The sequence below is a fragment of the Zea mays genome, chromosome 7, assembly GCF_902167145.1.
Source record: "Zea mays cultivar B73 chromosome 7, Zm-B73-REFERENCE-NAM-5.0, whole genome shotgun sequence".
NCBI lineage: Eukaryota > Viridiplantae > Streptophyta > Magnoliopsida > Poales > Poaceae > Zea > Zea mays.
In genome coordinates, this window is record NC_050102.1 from 23,757,814 (window position 1) to 23,779,139 (window position 21,326).

General features: G+C 42.5%; 1 long non-coding RNA gene across 1 annotated transcript; it reads right to left on the reverse strand.

Moving 5' to 3' along the window:
• Positions 1-5,743: 5,743 nt before the first annotated feature.
• LOC103648204 (uncharacterized) lies at positions 5,744-8,836 on the reverse strand. The gene is made up of 3 exons (XR_002263607.2): positions 8,564-8,836; positions 7,078-7,178; positions 5,744-5,979 (listed from the first exon to the last, which is right to left on the reverse strand). It is a non-coding gene; the product is annotated as an uncharacterized lncRNA (long non-coding RNA).
• Between the last annotated feature and the right edge of the window lie 12,490 nt (positions 8,837-21,326).

A 21,326-nucleotide genomic window follows, 5' to 3' on the forward strand; every position in this document is an offset into this window, starting at 1 on the left:
TACTTCACATAGACCTCTTCGGACCTATCGCCTACCTCAGCATCGGAGGAAGTAAGTATGGTCTTGTTATTGTTGATGACTTTTCCCGCTTCACTTGGGTATTCTTTTTGCAGGATAAATCTGAAACCCAAGGGACCCTCAAGCGCTTCCTAAGGAGAGCTCAAAATGAATTTAAGCTCAAGGTGAAGAAGATAAGGAGCGACAACGGGTCCGAATTCAAGAACCTTCAAGTGGAGGAGTACCTTGAGGAGGAAGGAATCAAGCACGAGTTCTCCGCTCCCTACACACCACAACAAAACGGTGTGGTAGAGAGGAAGAACAGGACACTTTTAGACATGGCAAGGACGATGATTGGTGAATTCAAGACGCTCGAACGGTTTTGGACGGAAGCTGTGAACACGACTTGCCACGCCATAAACCGGGTCTATCTTCATCGCCTCCTCAAGAAGACGTGTACGAACTCCTAACCGGTAACAAACCCAACTTGTCATATTTTCGTGTATTTGGGAGTAAATGTTATATTCTAGTGAAGAAAGGTAGAAATTCTAAATTTGCCCCCAAAGCTGTAGAAGGGTTTTTGTTAGGTTATGACTCAAATACAAAGGCGTATAGAGTCTTCAACAAATCATCGGGTTTGGTTGAAGTCTCTAGCGACGTTGTATTTGATGAGACTAATGGCTCTCCAAGAGAGCAAGTTGATCTTGATGATGTAGATGAAGAAGATGTTCCAACGGCCGCAATACGCACCATGGCGATTGGAGATGTGCGACCACAGGAACAAAAGGAGCAAGATCAACCTTCTTCCTCAACAATGGTGCATCCTCCAACTCAAGATGATGGACAAGCTCATCAAGAAGAGGCATGTGATCAAGGGGGAGCACAAGACGATCATGTTATGGAGGAAGAAGCACCTCAGGCCCCTCCAACTCAAGTCCGAGCGACGATTCAAAGGAATCATCCCGTCGACCAGATATTGGGTGATATAAGCAAGGGAGTAACTACTCGCTCTAGATTAGTTAATTTTTGTGAGCATTACTCTTTTGTCTCTTCTATTGAGCCTTTCAGGGTAGAAGAGGCCCTGCTAGATCTGGACTGGGTGTTGGCCATACAGGAAGAGCTTAATAACTTCAAGCGAAATGAAGTTTGGACACTGGTTCCACGTCCCAAGCAAAACATTGTGGGAACCAAGTGGGTGTTCTGCAACAAACAGGACGAGCACGGGGTGGTGACAAGGAACAAGGCTAGACTTGTGGCAAAAGGTTATGCCCAAGTCGCAGGTTTGGACTTTGAGGAGACTTTTGCTCCTGTGGCTATGCTAGAGTCTATTCGCATTTTGTTAGCCTATGCCGCTCACCATTCTTTCAGGTTGTTCCAAATGGATGTGAAGAGCTCTTTCCTCAACGGGCCAATCAAGGAGGAGGTGTACGTAGAGCAACCCCCTGGCTTTGAGGATGAACGGTACCCCGACCACGTGTGTAAGCTCTCTAAGGCGCTCTATGGACTTAAGCAAGCCCCAAGAGCATGGTATGAATTCCTTAGAGACTTTCTAATTGCTAATGCTTTCAAGGTTGGGAAAGCCGATCCAACTTTATTCACTAAGACTTGTGATGGTGACTTATTTGTATGCCAAATTTATGTCGATGACATAATATTTGGTTCTACTAACCAAAAGTCTTGTGAAGAGTTTAGCAGGGTGATGACTCAAAAATTTGAGATGTCGATGATGGGCGAGTTGAACTACTTCCTTGGGTTTCAAGTGAAGCAACTCAAGGACGGCACCTTCATCTCCCAAACGAAGTACACGCAAGATTTGATCAAGCGGTTTGGGATGAAGGACGCCAAGCCCGCAAAGACTCCAATGGGAACCGACGGACACATTGACCTCAACAAAGGAGGTAAGTCTGTTGATCAAAAGGCATACCGGTCTATGATAGGTTCTTTGCTTTACTTATGTGCTAGTAGACCGTATATTATGCTAAGCGTATGCATGTGTGCTAGATTTCAATCCGATCCAAGGGAATGTCACCTTGTGGCCGTTAAGCGAATTCTTAGATATGTAGTTGCTACGCCTTGTTTCGGGATTTGGTATCCAAAGGGGTCTACCTTTGACTTGATTGGATATTCAGACTCCGATTATGCTGGATGCAAGGTTGATAGGAAGAGTACATCGGGGACGTGCCAATTCTTAGGAAGGTCCCTGGTGTCTTGGAGCTCTAAGAAACAAACTTCCGTTGCCCTATCCACCGCTGAGGCCGAGTATGTTGCCGCAGGACAGTATTGCGCGCAACTACTTTGGATGAGGCAAACCCTCAGGGACTTTGGCTACAATCTGAGCAAAGTCTCACTCCTATGTGACAATGACAGTGCAATCCGCATGGCGGATAATCCTGTTGAACACAGCCGCACAAAGCACATAGACATCCGACATCACTTTTTGAGAGACCACCAGCAAAAGGGAGATATCGAAGTATTTTATGTTAGCACCGAGAACCAGCTAGCCGATATCTTTACCAAGCCTCTAGATGAGTCAACCTTTTGCAGGCTGCGTAGTGAGCTAAATGTCTTAGATTCGCGTAACTTGGATTGATCTATAGCATACATGTGTTTATGCCTTTGATCATCTTCTTTTATGCATATTGTTGCTTATTTATGGTGCTCAAGTTGTACACATGATCCCCAGACCTCACACGTTCATTTGCAAGTGATGCACTTATTTAGGGGGAGGCATGCTACAACTTGACACTTTGAGACTAACCTTGTGCTTGAGTTTATTTGTTTTAGTCTCAAAAGTGGATTGAAAGGGAAAGGTGGACTTGGACCATGAAAAACTTCCACTGCACTCCGATGAGAGGGTAACTTACTCCAAGTTCATCTTCATGCTCTTATTGCCTTTTTACTCCTAATTGAAGATTTTGGTGAGGCAATGAGGTTAAAGGGCCAAAAATGATCCCGTTTTGGTGCTTGATGCCAAAGGGGGACAAATTAAGGGCCAAAGCAAGCAAATGGATCAGCTACCACTTGAGAATTTTGAAAATAGTAGAGTTAGAAGTTTTGATTTGTCAAAATACTCTAAGTGTCTCTTTTTGTCAAAAGTTGGTCTCTTGTGGGAAGAATGTTTGATTATGGGAAAAAGGGGGAGTTTTTGAATCTTTGATCAATTTCTCTTGGAATACCTCTCTTTATGTCTCAACAAGTGTGTTTGACTTAGAGATAGGAATTTGAGTTCGATTTGCAAAAACAAACCAAGTGGTGGCAAAGAATGATCCAAATATGCCAAATTTGAATCAAAAACAATTATTGTTCTTATTTGCATTAATGTTGCACTTCTATGTGGTGCTTTGTGTTGTGTTGGCATAAATCACCAAAAAGGGGGAGATTGAAAGGGAAATGTGCCCTTGGGCCATTTTTAAGTATTTTGGTGATTAAGTGCCCAACACAAATGATTTAAGTATTAAATTGTGCCAAATGGTGGATGAAGTGAAAATCAACACAAAGGTATGATTCTAGACTTAGTACATTGTTTTTTGTGTACTAACATATTTGTCTAAGTGCTAGAATCAGAGAAAATACAAAAGGAAAAAGACTTGGCTGGAGCAGCCAAGACTCTGCGCAGTCTGGGTGCACCGGATAGTGTCTGGTGCGCCAGGCTGGCGTCAGGTCAAATGGCCGCTCTCGGGAATTCGTCGGCGGTGTACGACTAAAATTCACCGGACTGTCCGGTGGTGCACCGGACTGTCCGGTGAGCCAACGGTCGGCCGCGCAATCCGCGCGTGACGCGTGGCCGAGCCAACGGTCTGATGGGGGCACCGGACCGTCCGGTGTACACCGGATAGTGTCCGGTGCGCCAACGGCTCCAAATCTTCAACGATCGGCTGCACCAATTTAGGAAAGCAATCTGCACCGGACACTGAACAGTGCCTGTCTGGTGGCACACCGGACTGTCCTGTGCGCCACCCGACAGAAGGCAAGAATTGCCTTCCTGGATTGCTCTCAACGGCTCCTAGCTGCCTTGGGGCTATAAAAGGGACCCCTAGGCGCATGGAGGAGAACACCAAGCATACTCTGAACATTCTAAGACTCCTGCACTCCATCTTCGCACACTCGATTGACATTCTTAGTGATTTGAGCTCTGTTCTAGTGGTGAACTTGTTGTGTTTCATTTGAGCTCAAATCTTGACTTGTGTGTGTGTGTATTGCTGGGATTTGTGTGTGTTGCTTTTCCCTCCCTTACATCCGTGTTTCTTTGTGATCATCATTTGTAAGGGCAAGAGGCTCCAAGTTGTGGAGATTCCTCGCAAACGGGATATAGTGAAAGAAAGAAAAACACCGTGGTATTCAAGTGGATCCTTGGATCACTTGAAAGGGGTTGAGTGCAACCCTCGTCCATTGGGACGCCACAACGTGGAGTAGGCAAGTGTTGTACTTGGCCGAACCACGGGATAAACCATCGTGTCTCTTGTGCTTGTTCTCTCTGTGACTATTGTGTTTCACAAGAGCTCGGTCCTTAGCCACTTGATTTCATTGCGCTAACACTTAATCAAGTTTTGTGGCTTTAAGTTTCAAGTTTTTACAGGATCACTTATTCACCCTCCCCCTCTAGGTGCTTTCAGTTAGTAGACCCAAATATGATATCATCAACGTAAATTTGGCATACAAACAAATCATTTGCAATGGTTTTAGTAAAGAGAGTAGGATCGGCTTTTTCGGCTTTGAAGCCATTAGTGATAAGGAAATCTTTTAGGCATTCATACCATGCTCTTAGGGCTTGCTTGAGCCCATAAAGCGCCTTAGAGAGTTTATAAACATGATTAGGGTACTCACTATCTTCAAAGCCGGGAGGTTGCTCAACATAGACCTCTTCCTTGATTGGTCCATTGAGGAAGACACTTTTCACGTCCATTTGATAAAGCTTAAAACCATGGTAAGTAGCATAAGCAAGTAATATACGAGTTGATTCAAGCCTAGCTACGGGTGCATAGGTTTCACTGAAATCCAAACCTTGGACTTGTGAATATCCCTTGGCTACAAGTCGGGCTTTGTTCCTTGTCACCACACCATGTTCATCTTGCTTGTTGTGGAATACCCACTTGGTTCCTACAACATTTTGATTAGAACATGGAACAAGATGTCATACCTCATTTCTCGTGAAGTTGTTGAGCTCCTCTTGCATTGCCAACACCCAATCCAAATCTCTTAATGTGTCTTCCACCCTGTATGGCTCAATAGAAGACACAAAAGAGTAACGTTCACAAAAATGAGCGACACGAGATCGAGTGGTTACCCCCTTATGAATATCTCCGAGGATGGAGTTCACGGGGTGATCTCTTTGTATCGCTTGGTGGACCCTTGGGTGTGGAGGTCTTTGACCCTATACTTCTTGATCATCTTCCTTGTCTTGATCATTGTTATCTCCCCCTTGATCATTGTCCTCCTCTTGAGGTGGCTTATCCTCTTGATCTTCATTTTCATCACCTTGAGCTTGATCCTCATCTTGGGTTGGTGGAGATGCTTACATGGAAGATGACGGTTGATCTTGTTGTGGCAGCCCTCCCAAGTTATCGGGCCCACGTGCACCAATCCTTGCGTTGATGGCCTCAGATGGCTATGCACGTGTACCAGGTAACTTAATAAGGCTATCATGAGTTCAACAACTTGAACTCATCATCCCAAGGATCTCCCACCATACATGCATATTACAGTAATCACATTCGATACACACACTTCGGAGATAAGAGCGAAAGACTTTACAAAACATTCTTTTTATTTCTAAAACTGAAGGTTATTACATGGGAAGGTTACATTTATTACAAGTCCTGATATACTCAAAGTGCATAACTTATTACAATAGCAGAAAGGTAGGAACCCTCCAAAGCTTATACATAAGCCTAACTAATCTTCCTCCAGAACTGGAAACGTCCTCCAGCCTTAGGAACAGGTAGTGTACTCCTCATCACCTACAACAACATGGGTTCGAAAACCCTGAGTACGGAGTGTACTTTCGTAAGTCTTACCCGACTAAGGAAAAATGACTCTCAAAGATATGCTGGTTAAACAGGAATCAAGGAAAAGGCTTTAGCAAGAATCAACTTAGATAGTTTTGCAGAAATAGCTTACTAAAGTGAGTCCTTACTTTCAATATTTTAACGCCAGATTAAATATTAATAGACTCTGGTTGCATCTAGTCTAATTTCACCATCTCATCAATACAACATCATTTTTATTCTTAATGTTTACATCCTGACTTAGGTTGCAGGTCAGAGATCAAGTCTCCACTGTCCGGAGATATAACGACGATCCGAATCGATTTACTCAGCTGAGGATCTCTAACCACACGACATATGTTTCTCGTAACTCTTGCATATGTCTACCATTCCCACGGATCCTCCACTGCATGAACAGGTCCGCGCCACCCGAGAGCACACCACCCCTTTTAGGCGGTCCTTTGCCAGGAGGGTACGTGCCACTCTCGCCATCTCTTCACTCCCAGTGCGCGATTGTCTTTTCATGTATGGAATAGCCGGGTTCAATCTTATCCTGTCCCATATCCAGGGCATGTGGCTAGTTAAGATAGTCCTTGATCATACAGGCCTACATACGCATCCAATCCTTAATTAACCTAGGTAGAACATCACCTGTTCCTAGCCCAAGTCCCAATTTAAGTACTTCCATCCTTAGGATTTTTTTGTGTTCCTTAGGATGAAAAGAGCATTATAGGAAACTTTGCAGTAAGATCCCATCATGCTCCCAATGAAAATATTCTTGCAGGTAGAAGCCATCCTTCCTCAGGATATCCCCTGAGCTAGGCATTAATGCAAAAGACAACCTCTATCCACAAGATCTAAGCAGGGCTAAGCATTTTTGTAAATCATATTTTGATACTTCATCAGAAGTATCTATAAAGGTATGGATATCAAGGTAGGCAATGCATCCAATAGTTTTCAAGCAACTCCTATAAACTTAATGCACATTTCACTAGACTTAAAGTGTATAAAAATCTTTTAAAAACACAAGGAAGGGGTTGCATGCACCGGGGCTTGCCTTATTGCAGTGAAGAGGTACTAGATCCTTCTACCCAACCTTTAGTTAGATAGCTCCATCCACTTGATGAGCAGGCACTGGAGTAGACTCCTCTTTAGCAACCACTTCATCTTGAATCTTCACTCTTTATTTTGGGAGCTCTACATGAAATGACATGAACATGAATGCTTATGCTTATGCTGTTTGCAAATAAAATACTATAAAACATCACAAGACTATACTTCCTCTCAATTCCACATCAAGGTTTGACATACTCCCCTACTAGGAGTTGTTCCTCTATAATCACTCTTTATCTTTGTTTCAATGGCTACCAGCTAACCCCAAACAGATCTCAAGTTGAACACCAACTTGAGGTGAAAACACAAAAATTTAAATTCAGGTAACTGAAAAAGAATTGAACCAAATTCAGTTTCAGATACTGAAACTTTACATAGTCGACACCACAACCAATATTCAGTCTCTGTTTCCCCTCACTTCCATTCACAAACACATGTGAGAGCAGCAGGGGTGATCTTCGTTAGTTTTCAAATGAAAGCCTGAACTCAATTACCTTAGGCCTGCTGCCCCATCTACACACCTCCCTGTTAAAGCCCCTGGTATCTCACAATTTCATATGGTACAGACCAAAACTTATTAGCCAAAGTTATACTCCGACTTTAGCTTTACCAACTTGGTATAACAACCCATGATTGAAAACATTCAGAGCAAATTTTATTATGCCCCAAAGTTACCCCCACACTGAACTGCTATTTCAGCTAACTAAATAAAATTCAGTCACAGTCACTCTGACAGTCCAGTTTTGGACAGCTGTTATTTCCTACTTTATGTGGATTCAAGCCTAACTTGCTTAAAGGGATTGGCTCCTTATAACATGGTCTTTCACTTTGCTATAGCATTCCTACCCCAATTATTCTTGGATTAATTACCACAAGGACCCAAATTGAATAAAAACACATAAATTCAGACTTAAATATTATTCTAAGTCTGAATCCCAACACTTGACAATCCACATTTTGGCCACTTTTACTCCCAAATTTTTGTGGAACCAAGTCCACCTCACTTTATAAAACTTGCTCTCTTTACTATGGTCTCCAGCTTTGCTATGGAAACTTTAATCCAAAACTACATGAATCAGTCACAAATGAATCCCAAACTAGGCATCCTGTTGCAATTCAGTTCTCAGAACTGAATAAAAATTCAGTTATGTGTCCAGCCTGACAGACCAACTTTAGCCAACCCTTTTCTTCAATTTTTACACAGCAACAGACCAAGCTCACATTACCAAGGTTATTCCTTAGATATAGCTCTAATACTTTGGTATAGTACCCTTAGGTTGAAAACATTCAGAACAATTTTTTTGTGAAGCACCAAAGTGGAGCTCACACACTAGAATCTAGTTTCAGCCTTCTGCACTAAGTCTGGGATCCAGAAACCTGACAGCCTATGTTTGAGCAAATTTCACATCTAGTTCCAGGCAACCAATAGTGATAGAGTTCAAGCAGTAAATGGTGTGAGCTTCACTGACCTGAGATGATTACAGAACAAGCTTCATCCAGGCCAGCAACTCCTTAGGACGTCCGAGCCATGGCGAGGTGGGAGAACTGCAGGCGTGGTCACCAGCACAGGGGAATGGCATGCGATGAACTGGAGAGGGCTACAGAGACCTGTAGACTTTAGAATCACCACCCTAAGCAGGGAACCATGGCTAGACTCGAGACAAGGAGGAGAGCTTCACTGAACCTGCACCAAAGGCACTGCAAATGTAGGAAAGTGTTCCCTGAACCACTACACAACTCAGTGGGGAAGTCTTCTGGGGATGCCAGCACTGCATGGCTAACACACATGGCTTCCATGCACAAACCTTGCTGGCACAGCGCACAACTCACAAATATCACTAAAACACTGAATCTGGTCTGTTTGATATTGATAAGGAGCAAGCAGTCAAAACTGCACCTACGAACAGACACATTCCAGCTCACCTTGAGACTTATTAGTGGGGAGCGAGACTTCTAGTCCTCATTGATGCACTTCATCCATATCCAATACTCAGCTCACCAGTGTCCCATATCGCAGACAACAAACAAAACCAACAAATACTCTACTGCTCACTGCCCACTGCTCACTGCTAAAATATCCCACCTATTCACTGGATATGGACAGAGGTAAAGGCAGATAAAAAAAACTCCACGGTAGACAGGCTCAAACTTATCCAAAGGTTTGATATTTTCTGCAGGGGGGGAGATCTTCTTTAGATATTTTGGGAATCTCTGAATTGCTTTAGCTGGTCTGATCCTCCCTGTTCAGCCCCACTTTTCTCCCCATTCCTGTTAAGGACAGATCAGTCCCCTATAATCAAACTTGTTCACTAACTAAGGCTCTTCAAGTTTGTTTCAAGAATCTAGGATCCAAACTGCATGTACTACAAGTTATAGTGTCCAAGAATCAGCCACCTTCCACTAAATATGTTTTCAGTTTTCTAAAATAGACATCTCTCATAGACATTTAGGCACATTTTACTCTAAATTTTACTTAGCATCAAACCCACCTTCCTGTCGAAAACTTGTTCTCCTAGCACCCATCTAAACTTTTGTCACAGGGTCTTTGGCTTATACCCACACAGATCAAGTGTTTTGGCATCCCAAAGTTGAGCGAAAACACTAAAATACCCAGTTTCAGAAGTCTGAAACAGCACAGTTTAAGTCTGATAGAGGGTTTTGCCTTTCCTTTTTCTCCAAACTCTACACAGTAACAAGTCAATCCTTTGCATAAAAGTTGTTCCCCTTCATATGGACTTTGACTTTACTACAGAACTCTTAACCAAAATCTCCATAGATTAATTATCATAGAGCTCCAAACTGGGCAACTTGCTGCCATTCAGGGTTCAGAACTGAATTAAAATTCAATTATTAACCAACCTGACAATCCAATATTTGAGCAACTATTTCTGCACTTTTTGTATGGGATCAGGTCCACCACCCTATAAGAAAGTTGTTCCACATTATATGTTCTTCACTTATTCTACAAACACAACAGCACAAAACCTTATAGAATAGCCACAAATAGGCTTCAAAACTGCTCTAAAAATGCTGATTTTAGACTTTCAGTTCTGAATAAACTAAGTCAACAACAATCTGATAATCCAACTTTGGCAGAGTTTTTCTCCACTTTTTGTATAGGATCATTCCAAACACACTTAAAGAAAGTTGTTCCCCAGCATATGGTATTCAATCCCTTTATGGACCTCTCAGCCCAAATCCTTAGGGATTAGTCACAAACAAGCTCCCAAAACTGCTATCAAACACAGAAATATGATTTCAGACACTGTTCACAATCTGAAATTCAAAAGTCTGACAGCCTCACTTTAGATCACCTTTTTATCCTAGTTGTGTATAGTTTCAGGGCTGTTACACTTAATCACAGTTGTTCTCTTATACTTATTCTACAAGTTTGCTATAGTGGTCATTAACTAAAACCTCTTGGATTCCAAACTACAATAGCCCAAAGTTTGCTCCAAATACTGAAATTCAGGCTCTGAATTTCACTAAGTCTGAAATCCACAATTTTTGACAGCTTTACTTTGGACCAGTTTTACTCAAAGTTCCAAATAGTTTTAGAGCTATATGACTTAACCAAACTTATACTCCTCATGTAGCTCTATAACTTTGTTATAATGATCATCTTTAAAATGGTTCTAGATCAAAAGTTACAAAGGACTAAAATTGCCTAGTTGCTGTTATTTTCAGGAACTCCAAAACTGAACCTTTGTGAATTTCTCCAAATTTCTCCACACAACTTGGAAATCTCCAAATAACAAAATTGTGCAACTTTGGAAATCCTACCAACTTGGTATTTTTACCTCTTGCAAAATGTGGCTAGATCTCCAAATCCACTTTTGGACTCCAGTTTAGGGGTTAGAGATACTCAACCACCCTAAGTATTTCACCACTTCTAATCCACATATCAAAAGCAAACTTATCCATCCTCCTAAAGCAAAGTTGCTCCTTAATCACAAATCCAACTTTGGCTTATAGAACTCAGGTCCAAAGTATCCTTGATTTAGGAGTTGTTTGCTTACACTCAATTCCAATCAAGGTTTTCAAGCCTTAGGATTTTGACGTTAATCCTTCGGTCCAAGTATTTTTTTCACTTGATCTATCTTTGAAAACATATTTTCTATAGACTCTAGGAATTTCTTTTAGCACTTCAAGACTCCAAGTCAATTTGTTACTTGCTCAAGGGATGACCTACTCCTGTTTAGCTTAGGTCCTTAACTAGGCCTCTACTCTGCACACAACATCACCTTATTGTAAAATTTTTGATTTAGTGAATGCATTCTAAGTGTAACAAGCAAGTTAATGCAAATGCTTATGATGACATGTCAGAGTTTTAGTTCACGTAACAACAGGGGTGTTACACTTGTGCTTGTGGAGGCTCTTCGGATTCCTTAGGACTCACATCTCCAATGGACATGTTCCTTAGCACGACCTATGGAGCCTCTTCATCATCTAGCTCATTAAGATCAACTTGCTCCACTTGGGAGCCATTAGTCTCATCAAACACAATGTCACAAGAAACTTCAACTAGTCCAGTGGACTTGTTAAAGACTCTGTATGCCCTTGTGTTTGAGTCATAACCAAGTAAAAAGCCTTCTATAGCCTTAGGAGCAAATTAGATTTTCTACCTCTTTTAACAAGAATAAAGCATTTGCTACCAAAGACTCTAAAATATGAAACATTAGTATTTTTACCGGTGAGGAGTTCACATGATGTCTTCTTGAGGATTCGGTGAAGGTAGAGCCGGTTGATGGAGTAGCAAGCAGTGTTGTTTGCTTCCGCCCAAAACCGGTCCGGAGTCTTGTACTCATCAAGCATGGTCCTCGCCATGTCCAATAGAGTTCTATTCTTCCTCTCCACTACACCATTTTGCTGAGGTGTGTAGGAAGAAGAGAACTCATGCTTGATGCCCTCCTCAAGAAAGCCTTCGATTTGAGAGTTCTTGAACTCCGTCTCGTTATCGCTTCTTATCTTCTTGATCCTTAATCCAAACTCGTTTTGAGCCCGTCTCAAGAATCCCTTTAAAGTTTCTTGAGTTTGAGATTTTTCCTACAAAAAGAATATCCAAGTAAAGCGAGAATAATCATCCACAATTACAAGACAATACTTACTCCCGCCGATGCTTATATAAGCTATCGGGCCGAATAGATCCATGTGGAGTAGCTCAAGCGGCATGTCGGTCGTCATGATGTTCTTGTGTGGATGGTGGGCACCAACTTGCTTTCCTGCTTGACATGCGCTACAAACCTTGTCTTTCTCAAAATGAACATTTGTTAGTCCCAAAATGTATTCTCCCTTTAGAAGCTTGTGAAGATTCTTCATCCCAACATGGGCTAGTCGGCGATACCAGAGCCAACCCATATTAGTCTTAGCAATTAAGCAAGTATCGAGTTCAGCTCTATTGAAATCAACTAAGTATAGCTGACCCTCGAGTACTCCCTTAAATGCTACTAAATCATCACTTCTTCTAAAGACAGTAACACCTATATCCGTAAAAAGACAGTTGTAACCCATTTTGCATAATTGAGAAACAGAAAGCAAATTGTAATCTAAAGAATCTACAAGAAAAACATTGAAAATAGAATGATCAGGCGATATAGCAATTTTACCAAGTCCTTTGAACAAACCTTGATTTCCATTCCCGAATGTGATAGCTCTTTGGGGATCTTCGTTTTTCTTGTAGGAGGAGAACATCCTTTTCTCCCCTGTCATGTGGTTTGTGCATCCGCTATCAATGATCCAACTTGAGCCCCCAGATGCATAAACCTACAAAACAATTTAGGCCTTGTTCTTAGGTACCCAAACGGTCTTGGGTCCTTTCACATTAGAAACAAGCACCTTGGGTACCCAAACACAAGTCTTGGAGCCCTTGTGTTTGCCCCCAACATATTTGGCAACTACTTTGCCTGATTTGTTAGTTCAAACATAAGAAGCATCAAAAGCCTTAAATGAAACATTAGGTTCATTTGATGCAACAGGAGATTTCTTTTTAGGCAATTTAACATGGGTTGATTGCCTAGAGCTAGATGCCTCATTCTTATACATAAATGCATGATGGGAAATAGAATGAGACTTCCTAGCATGAATTCTCCTAATCTTATGCTTAGGATAACCAGCAGGATATAAAATGTAACCCTCATTATCCTGAGCCATGGGAGCCTTACCCTTAACAAAATTAGACAATTTCTTGGGGGCATTAAGCTTGACATTGTCTCCCTGTTGGAAGCCAATGCCATCCTTAATGCCAGGGCGTCTCCCATTATAGAGCATGCTTCTAGCAAATTTAAATTTTTCATTCTCTATCTCATGTTCATCAATTTTAGCAGTTAGTTGAGCTATGCGATCATTTTGGTCTTTAATTAAAGCTAGGTGATCATGAATAGCATCAACATTAATATCTCTAGATCTAGTACAAATAGAAACATGATCAACACTAGATGTAGAAGGTTTGCAAACATTTAATTCATCAATCTTAGCATGTAAAATAACATTCTCATTTCTAAAATTGGAAACAACATCATTGCAAACATTTAAGTCCTTAGCCTTAGCAATTAATTTATCATTCTCAATCTTAAGGCTAGAAATTGATTCATTTAATTTGTCAATCTTGGCAATTAAACTAGCATTATCATTTTTAAGATTGGCAATTAAATTATCACAAACATTTAACTTCTCAACCTTAGCAAGTAATTTGGCATTCTCAGTTCTAAGGTTAGAGACAGTGTCATGGCAAATGCTAAGCTCTTTAGACAAGTTTTCATTTTTCTCTACTTCTGAGCATAGGCATTTTTAACTTTAACATGCTTTTTGTTTTCCTTAATGAGGAATTCCTCTTGGCTATCCAAGAGTTCATCCTTTTTGTTGCATGTTTAAGTTGGCAAAAAGAGCAAGAAAATCATCCTCATCTTCACTAGAGCTACCCTCATCACTAGATGTTGTATATTTAGTGGAGGCTCTAGATTTTACCTTCTTCTTTTTGCCGTCCTTTGCCATGAGGCACTTGTGGCCGACGTTGGGGAAGAGGAGGCCTTTGGTGACAACGATGTTGGCGGCATCCTCGTCGGAGGAGGATTCGGTGGTGCTTTCGTCAGAGTCCCATTCCCGACACACGTGGGCATCGCCGCCCTTCTTCTTGTAATATCTCTTCTTCTCCTTCTTCTTCCCCGTCTTGTCGTTGTCCCTGTCACTATCACTAGATATAGGACATTTAGCAATAAAGTGACCGAGCTTACCACATTTGTAGCAAACTTTCTTAGAGCGGGGTTTTTAATCCTTCCCCCTCCTTTGCTTGAGGATTTGGCGGAAGCTCTTAATGATGAGTGTCATTTCCTCGTTGTCGAGCTTGGAGGCGTCGATGGGGAGCCTTCTTGATGTAGACTCTTCTTTCTTTTCTTCCGCCGCTTTGAATGCGACGGGTTGCACCTCGGGTGTGGAGGTGCTGCCTTGCTCGACGATTTGTTTGGATCCTTTGATCATCAACTCAAAGCTCACAAACTTCCCTATAACCTCCTCGAGAGATATTAGCTTATATCTAGGATCACCACGAATTAATTGAACTTGTGTAGGATTACAAAAAACAAGTGATCTTAGAATAACCTTGACCATTTCATGGTCATCCCATTTGGTGCTCCCGAGGTTGCGCACTTAGTTGACCAAGGTCTTGAGCCGGTTGTACATGGCTTGTGGCTCCTCTCCTTGGTTGAGGATGAATCGACCGAGCTCCCCCTCGATTGTCTCCCGCTTGGTGATCTTGGTCACCTCATCCCCTTCGTGCGCGGTCTTTAGCACGTCCCAAATTTCCTTGGCACTCTTTAACCCTTGCACCTTATTATACTTCTCTCGACATAGAGAGGCGAGGAGTATAATAGTAGATTGGGAGTTGAAGTGCCGGATTTGGGCGACCTCGTTCGAGTCATAGCCTTCATCCCCCACGGATGGTACCCGCGCTCCAAATTCAACAATGTCCCAAATGCTAGCGTGGAGTGAGGTTAGGTGATGCCTTATTTTATCACTCCACATACAATAATCTTCACCGTAAAAAACCGGTGGTTTGCCTAATGGAACGGAAAGTAAAGGAGTGTGTTTAGAAATGCGAGGATAGCATAGGGGAGATCTTACTAAACTTCTTGCGCTCATGGAGCTTAGAAGTGACGGATGGAGTGTCGAAGCCGGAGGTGGATGGCGACGAGGAATCGGTCTCGTAGTAGACCACCTTCTTCATCTTATTTTTCTTGTCGCTGCTCCGATGCGACTTGGCATGTGAAGGGGATCCCTTCATTTTGTTGCCGGACTCTCCCGATGGAGCCTTCTCGTGGCTTGTAGACTTGTCACCGCCGGTCACGATCTCCTTCTTGGTGTGATCTCCCGACATCACTTCGAGTGGTTAAACTCTAATGAAGCACCGGGCTCTGATACCAATTGAAAGTCGCCTAGAGGTGGGTGAATAGGCGGAAACTGAAATTTACAAACTTTAAGCACAACTACAAGCCGGGGTTAGCGTTAGAAATAAATTCGAGTCCAAAATAGAGGGCGAAAACAAATCACAAGCAAATGAAGCGGATGACACGGTGATTTGTTTTACCGAGGTTCGGTTCTTGCAAACCTAGTCCCCATTGAGGTGGTTGAAAGTCGCCTAGAGGGGGGTGAATAGGGCGAATCTGAAATTTACAAACTTAATCACAACTACAAGCCGGGTTAGTGTTAGAAATATAATCGAGTCCGCAAGAGAGGGTGCAAAACAAATCGCAAGCGAATAAAGAGTGTGACACACAGATTTGTTTTACCGAGGTTCGGTTCTCGCAAACCTACTCCCCGTTGAGGTGGTCACAAAGACCGGGTCTCTTTCAACCCTTTCCCTCTCTCAAACGGTCCCTCGGACCGAGTGAGCTTTCTTTTCTCAAATCAACCGGGAACAAAACTTCCCCGCAAGGACCACCACACAATTGGTGTCTCTTGCCTCGGTTACAAGTGAGTATTGATCTCAAGAAAGAATGAGAAAGAAGAAAGCGATCCAAGCGCAAGAGCTCAAAAGAACACGACAAATCACTCTCACTAGTCACTAATGCTTTTTGTGGAATTTGGGAGAGGATTTGATCACTTGGGTGTGTCTTGTATTGAATGCCTAGCTCTTGTAAGTGGTTGAAAGGTGAAAAAATTGAATGACTTGAATGTGGGGTGGTTGGGGGTATTTATAACCCCAACCACCAATCTAGCCGTTTGGTGGAGGCTGCTGTCGCATGGCGCACCGGACAGTTCGGTGCGCCACCGAACAGTGTCCAGTGCGCCAGCCACGTCACCAGGCCGTTGGGTTCCGACCGTTGGAGCTCTGACTGCTGGGCCCGCCTGGATGTCCGGTGGCACACCAACCATGTACTGTAGAGTGTCTGGTGCGCCACTTCGCTCGTGCCTGACTTCTGCGCGCTCTGGCGCGCATTTAATGCTTCTGCAGGTGACCGTTGGCGCGAAGTAGTCGTTGCTCCGCTGGCTCACCGGACAGTCCGGTGCACACCGGACATGTCCGGTGAATTATAGAGGAGCAAATTCCTGAAGCTGCCGAGTTCCAGAGTCGCTCTCCCCTGGGGAACCGGACACTATCCGGTGTACACCGGACAGTCCAGTAAATTATAGCGGAGCGCCTCTGGATTTTCCCGAAGGTGAAGAGTTTGGCTTGAAGTCCCCTGGTGCACCGGACACTGTCCGGTGGCACACCGGACAGTCCGGTGCGCCAGACCAGGGCTACCTTCGGTTATCCCTTGCTCTCTTTGTTGAACCCAATTCTTGGTCTTTTTATTGGCTAAGTGTGAACCTTTGGCACCTGTATAACTTATACACTAGAGCAAACTAGTTAGTCCAATTATTTGTGTTGGACAATTCAACCACCAAAATCAATTAGGAAATAGGTGTAAGCCTAATTCCCTTTCAGTGGTCACAAACACCGGGTCTCATTCAACCCTTTCGCTCTCTCAAACGGTCACCTAGACCGAGTGAGCTTTCTCATTTAATCAAACGGGTCACTTAGACCCCTACAAGGACCACCACACAATTGGTGTCTCTTGCTTTGATTACAAGTGCTTTGAAGAACAAGAATGAGGAAGAAGAAAGCGATCCAAGAACAAGAGCTCAAAGAACACGAGCAAAACTCTCTCTCTAGTCACTATTTGTTTGGAATGGATTTGGGACTTGGAGAGGCTTTGATTCTATTGAATTGTGTCTTGTATTGATTGCACTAGCTCTTGTATTGAATGAGATGTCTGAAAAACTTGGATGCTTGAAGTGGTGGTGGTTGGGGGGTATTTATAGCCCCAACCACCAAACCAACCGTTGGGGAGGCTGTCTGTCGATGGGCGCACCAGACAGTTCGGTGCGCCACCGGACACTGTCCGGTGCGCCAGCCACGTCACCCAACCGTTAAGGTTCTGACGGTTTCGACCGTTGGAGCTCTGACATCTTGGGGCACCAGACAGTTCAGTGCCGCACCGGACAGGCACTGTTCACTGTCCGGTGCTCCTTCTAGTGCTGCTCTGACTCTGCGCGAACTGTCCGCGCACAGTTCACGTCTACAGGCGACCATTGGAGTCGACCGTTGCGCTTCTTAGTAGTTGCTCCGCTGGCACACCGGACAGTCCCGTGAATTATAGCGGAGCACCTCTCCTAAAACCCGAAGGTGAAGAGTTCAGCCTGTATGGTCCCTGGGGCACCGGACACAGTCCGGTGGCACACCGGACAGTCCGGTGTGCCAGGCCAGGGTTCTCTTCGGTTTATTTTGCTTCTTTCTTTTGAACCCTAACTTAGATCTTTTTATTGGTTTGTGTTGAACCTTTGGCACCTGTAGAATATATAATCTAGAGCAAACTAGTTAGTCCAATTATTTGTGTTCGGCATTTCAACCACCAAAATCATTTAGGAAAAGGTTTGACCCTATTTCCCTTTCAATGGCATCAATTTGGGTCCACGCTTCACCATCAGATGTGAAAGTCGCCTAGAGGGTGGGGGTGGATAGGCGAAACCTAAAAATTAAAACTTAATCCCCCAACTAGATCCCTTGATTAGTGGTTAGAACAAGATATACAATCATCGGAGTATAAAAACTAAGTCCTTACTTGTAAAGAGTATTGCTTTCAAATAATGCGGAATTGATAAATCAATACTACTAATAAGTCTATGAGAATAAATCACGAGGGCTTAGATAAGTAGAGTAATAACACAAGTTCTTTCTTGCAAGGTGCTGCTTCATTAAATGAGAATTTAACTTAAAGCAACACCAAATAGTATTAGCAAAGAATAGTGCAAGAAAAAACTTAGAACGGGAAAGAACAAACAAATCACAAGCAATAAGCACATGAGACACGAGTGATTTGTTTTACCGAGGTTCGGCCCTCGAAGGCCTAGTCATCGTTGAGGAGTCCACTAAGGACGGGTCTCTTTCAACCCTTTCCCTCTCTCCACCGATCACACAAGACCGGCGAGCTCTTCTTCTTCTCAAGGATCACTTAAGACCCCACAAGGATCACCACACACTTAGGTGTCTCTTGCTAGCTTTACAACCCTCCAAAACTTTGGAGGAAGTTCAATGGGAGTCAAAACTCCACGCGCAAATGAACACAAAGATATAGCACACACTATCTCTCAATGAATCTCACAAGGCACTAGTGCTAAACTCAAATGAGTAGCTCTCTCTTGCTTGCTCTCTCTTTTGTGGCACTTGTGTTGGTTGTAGTGGTCTAAATCTTGTGTATAGGATGGATCAATGAATAGAGGTGGTTGGGAGGGCTTGAATATGTCAACTATATGACTTGGAATGTTGCTTGGGCTCCCACACCTTGAAGTGGCCGGTTGGGGTGGTATTTATAGCCACCAACCAAATTGTAGCCGTTGGAGAAGGCTGCTGGCGATGGGCGCACCGGACAGTCCGGTGCGCCGCCACGTCATCCTCCCGTTAGGGCTTAGAGCTGGTCGACCGTTGGAGGCTCTGTCCTCATGTGGCACCGGACAGTCCGGTGCTATACCGGACAGTCCGGTGCCCCTCTGACCATCTGCTCTGACATCTGAATTGCACTGTTCACTTTGTAGAGTCGACCGTTGCGAGCAGGTAGCCGTTGCTCCGCTAGTGCACCGGACAGTCCGGTGAATTATAGCAGAGCTGCGCCTGTGAAACCCGAAGCTGAGGAGTTTGAGTTGATTCACCCTGGTGCACCGGACACTGTCCGGTGGCACACAGGACAGTCCGGTGCGCCAGACCAGGGCACACTTCGGTTTCCTTTTTGCTCCTTTCTTTTGAAACCTAACTTGTTCTTTTGATTGGTTTGTGTTGAACCTTTGACACCTGTAGAATGTATGATCTAGAGCAAACTAGTTAGTCCAATTATTTGTGTTGGGCAATTCAACCACCAAAATCATTTAGGAAAAGGTTTGACCCTATTTCCCTTTCAATCTCCCCCTTTTTGGTGATTGATGCAAACACAAACCAAAGCAAATATATGAATGCATAATTGAACTAGTTTGCATAAGATAAGTGCGGAGGTTACTTGGAATTTAAACCAATATTCATTTCATAAGATATGAATGGATGCTTTCTTCTTATTTAAACTTTTGGACCACGCTTGCACCACTTGTTTTGTTTTGCAATGTTTTGAAAATTCTTTTTCAAAATTTTGCAAATAGTCAAAGGTTTATGAATAAGATTTTGAGAAGCATTTTCAAGATTTGAAATTTTCTTCCCTCGTTTCAAATGCTTTTCCTTTGACTAAACAAAACTCCCCCTTAATGAAATCCTCCTCTTAGTGTTCAAGAGGGTTTTAGATATTAATTTTGAAGAGGGTATACCAATTTGAAATTATATAAAAAATAAGATACCAATTGAAAAATCTTTTCTTAATCCATATTAGAAATACTACATTTTGAAATTGGTGGTGGTGCGGTCCTTTTGCTTTGGGCTAATACTTTCTCCCCCTTTGGCATGAATCGCTAAAAACGGATACTTGTGAGTTGAAATATAAGCCCTTCTTACGTTCTCTCCCCCTTTGGCAAACAATATATGAGTGAAGATTATACCAAATTGGAGAGCTGGCGGAATACCGACAAGGAAGGATAATACCGAAGATGTAGAGTGGAAGCGATGTCTTTGCCGAATACTCCATTTCCCGTTCAATTCTATGACTAAGCATGAAAATACACTTGAAAGCACATTAGTCATAGACATATGATCAAAAAGATATATCAATTAAGCATAATCATAGTTCTATATAATATTGATTGCTCCCCCTAAATATGTGCATGGAGAGGAACACATATTTTGGCCTTAAATGTCAATTGCACATAACTAGGTTAATGAGAACATATCTATATCATACAGAATGTGAGGTGCATTGTGTCATAGTATAAGTGTGATGCTCATGACAGTTTATGCACTTATGAAAACATGTTAGAAAACATCTTAAGCATTTACCCTTAAGGATTTCAAAGAGGCTTAAGGACCCTCCACCTTTGGAACAAAGGCAGCTTATCCTCGTTACAAGGTTAAGCTTTAAGCTCTTTGACAATAAAATTACTTCACCCAGCTTTAACAAAGATGCAAGAATGAATGTTTGAGAAGTTAAACTAGGTATGAAGCAGGACTAATGCATGAACATGCTTTCTCTTCCTTTTATACAAGATATGCAAAGAAAGTATGAAAAAAGGAAGATTTAGGTACAAGTTAAAATGAAAGGAAGTTGTTTTACCCTTTTGTACCTTCACATAGAGACGCTCTTTTCATTATGCTTTGTCCTTAGTCTTAGTCGCTTAAGACCTAAACTCAAGACAATATATGGAAATATTTTGCACAAGAGAGAGTTCTACAACTAGTGATCCTTTTCTAAGTCATTGTTAGCATATATCAAGTAGATCACAAATTGCATAAATATATCATGAATTCTCCTTTTAACTTAGTGCACATCAAGAGAGATATCGATTGATAGTATATGCAACACTAAGAATTATAAGTGTTAGTTGAAGTTATTCAATGATCAAACAAATAACAGATGTGATCAAAAGAACAACATATGCATTAGAATAGGAGAATCCAGTAGATATGCTACTTTAGCAATGAAAGCAACAATCCTTGATAAGAGCGACATTATTTTAACAAGTTGGATTGATATGTAGTAGCATACATCATGAGAAACTTATTCTCATGCAAGAGGTTGTATAAGATTACTAGGATAAAGCAATAGTCTCAACATAATCAAGATATAGACA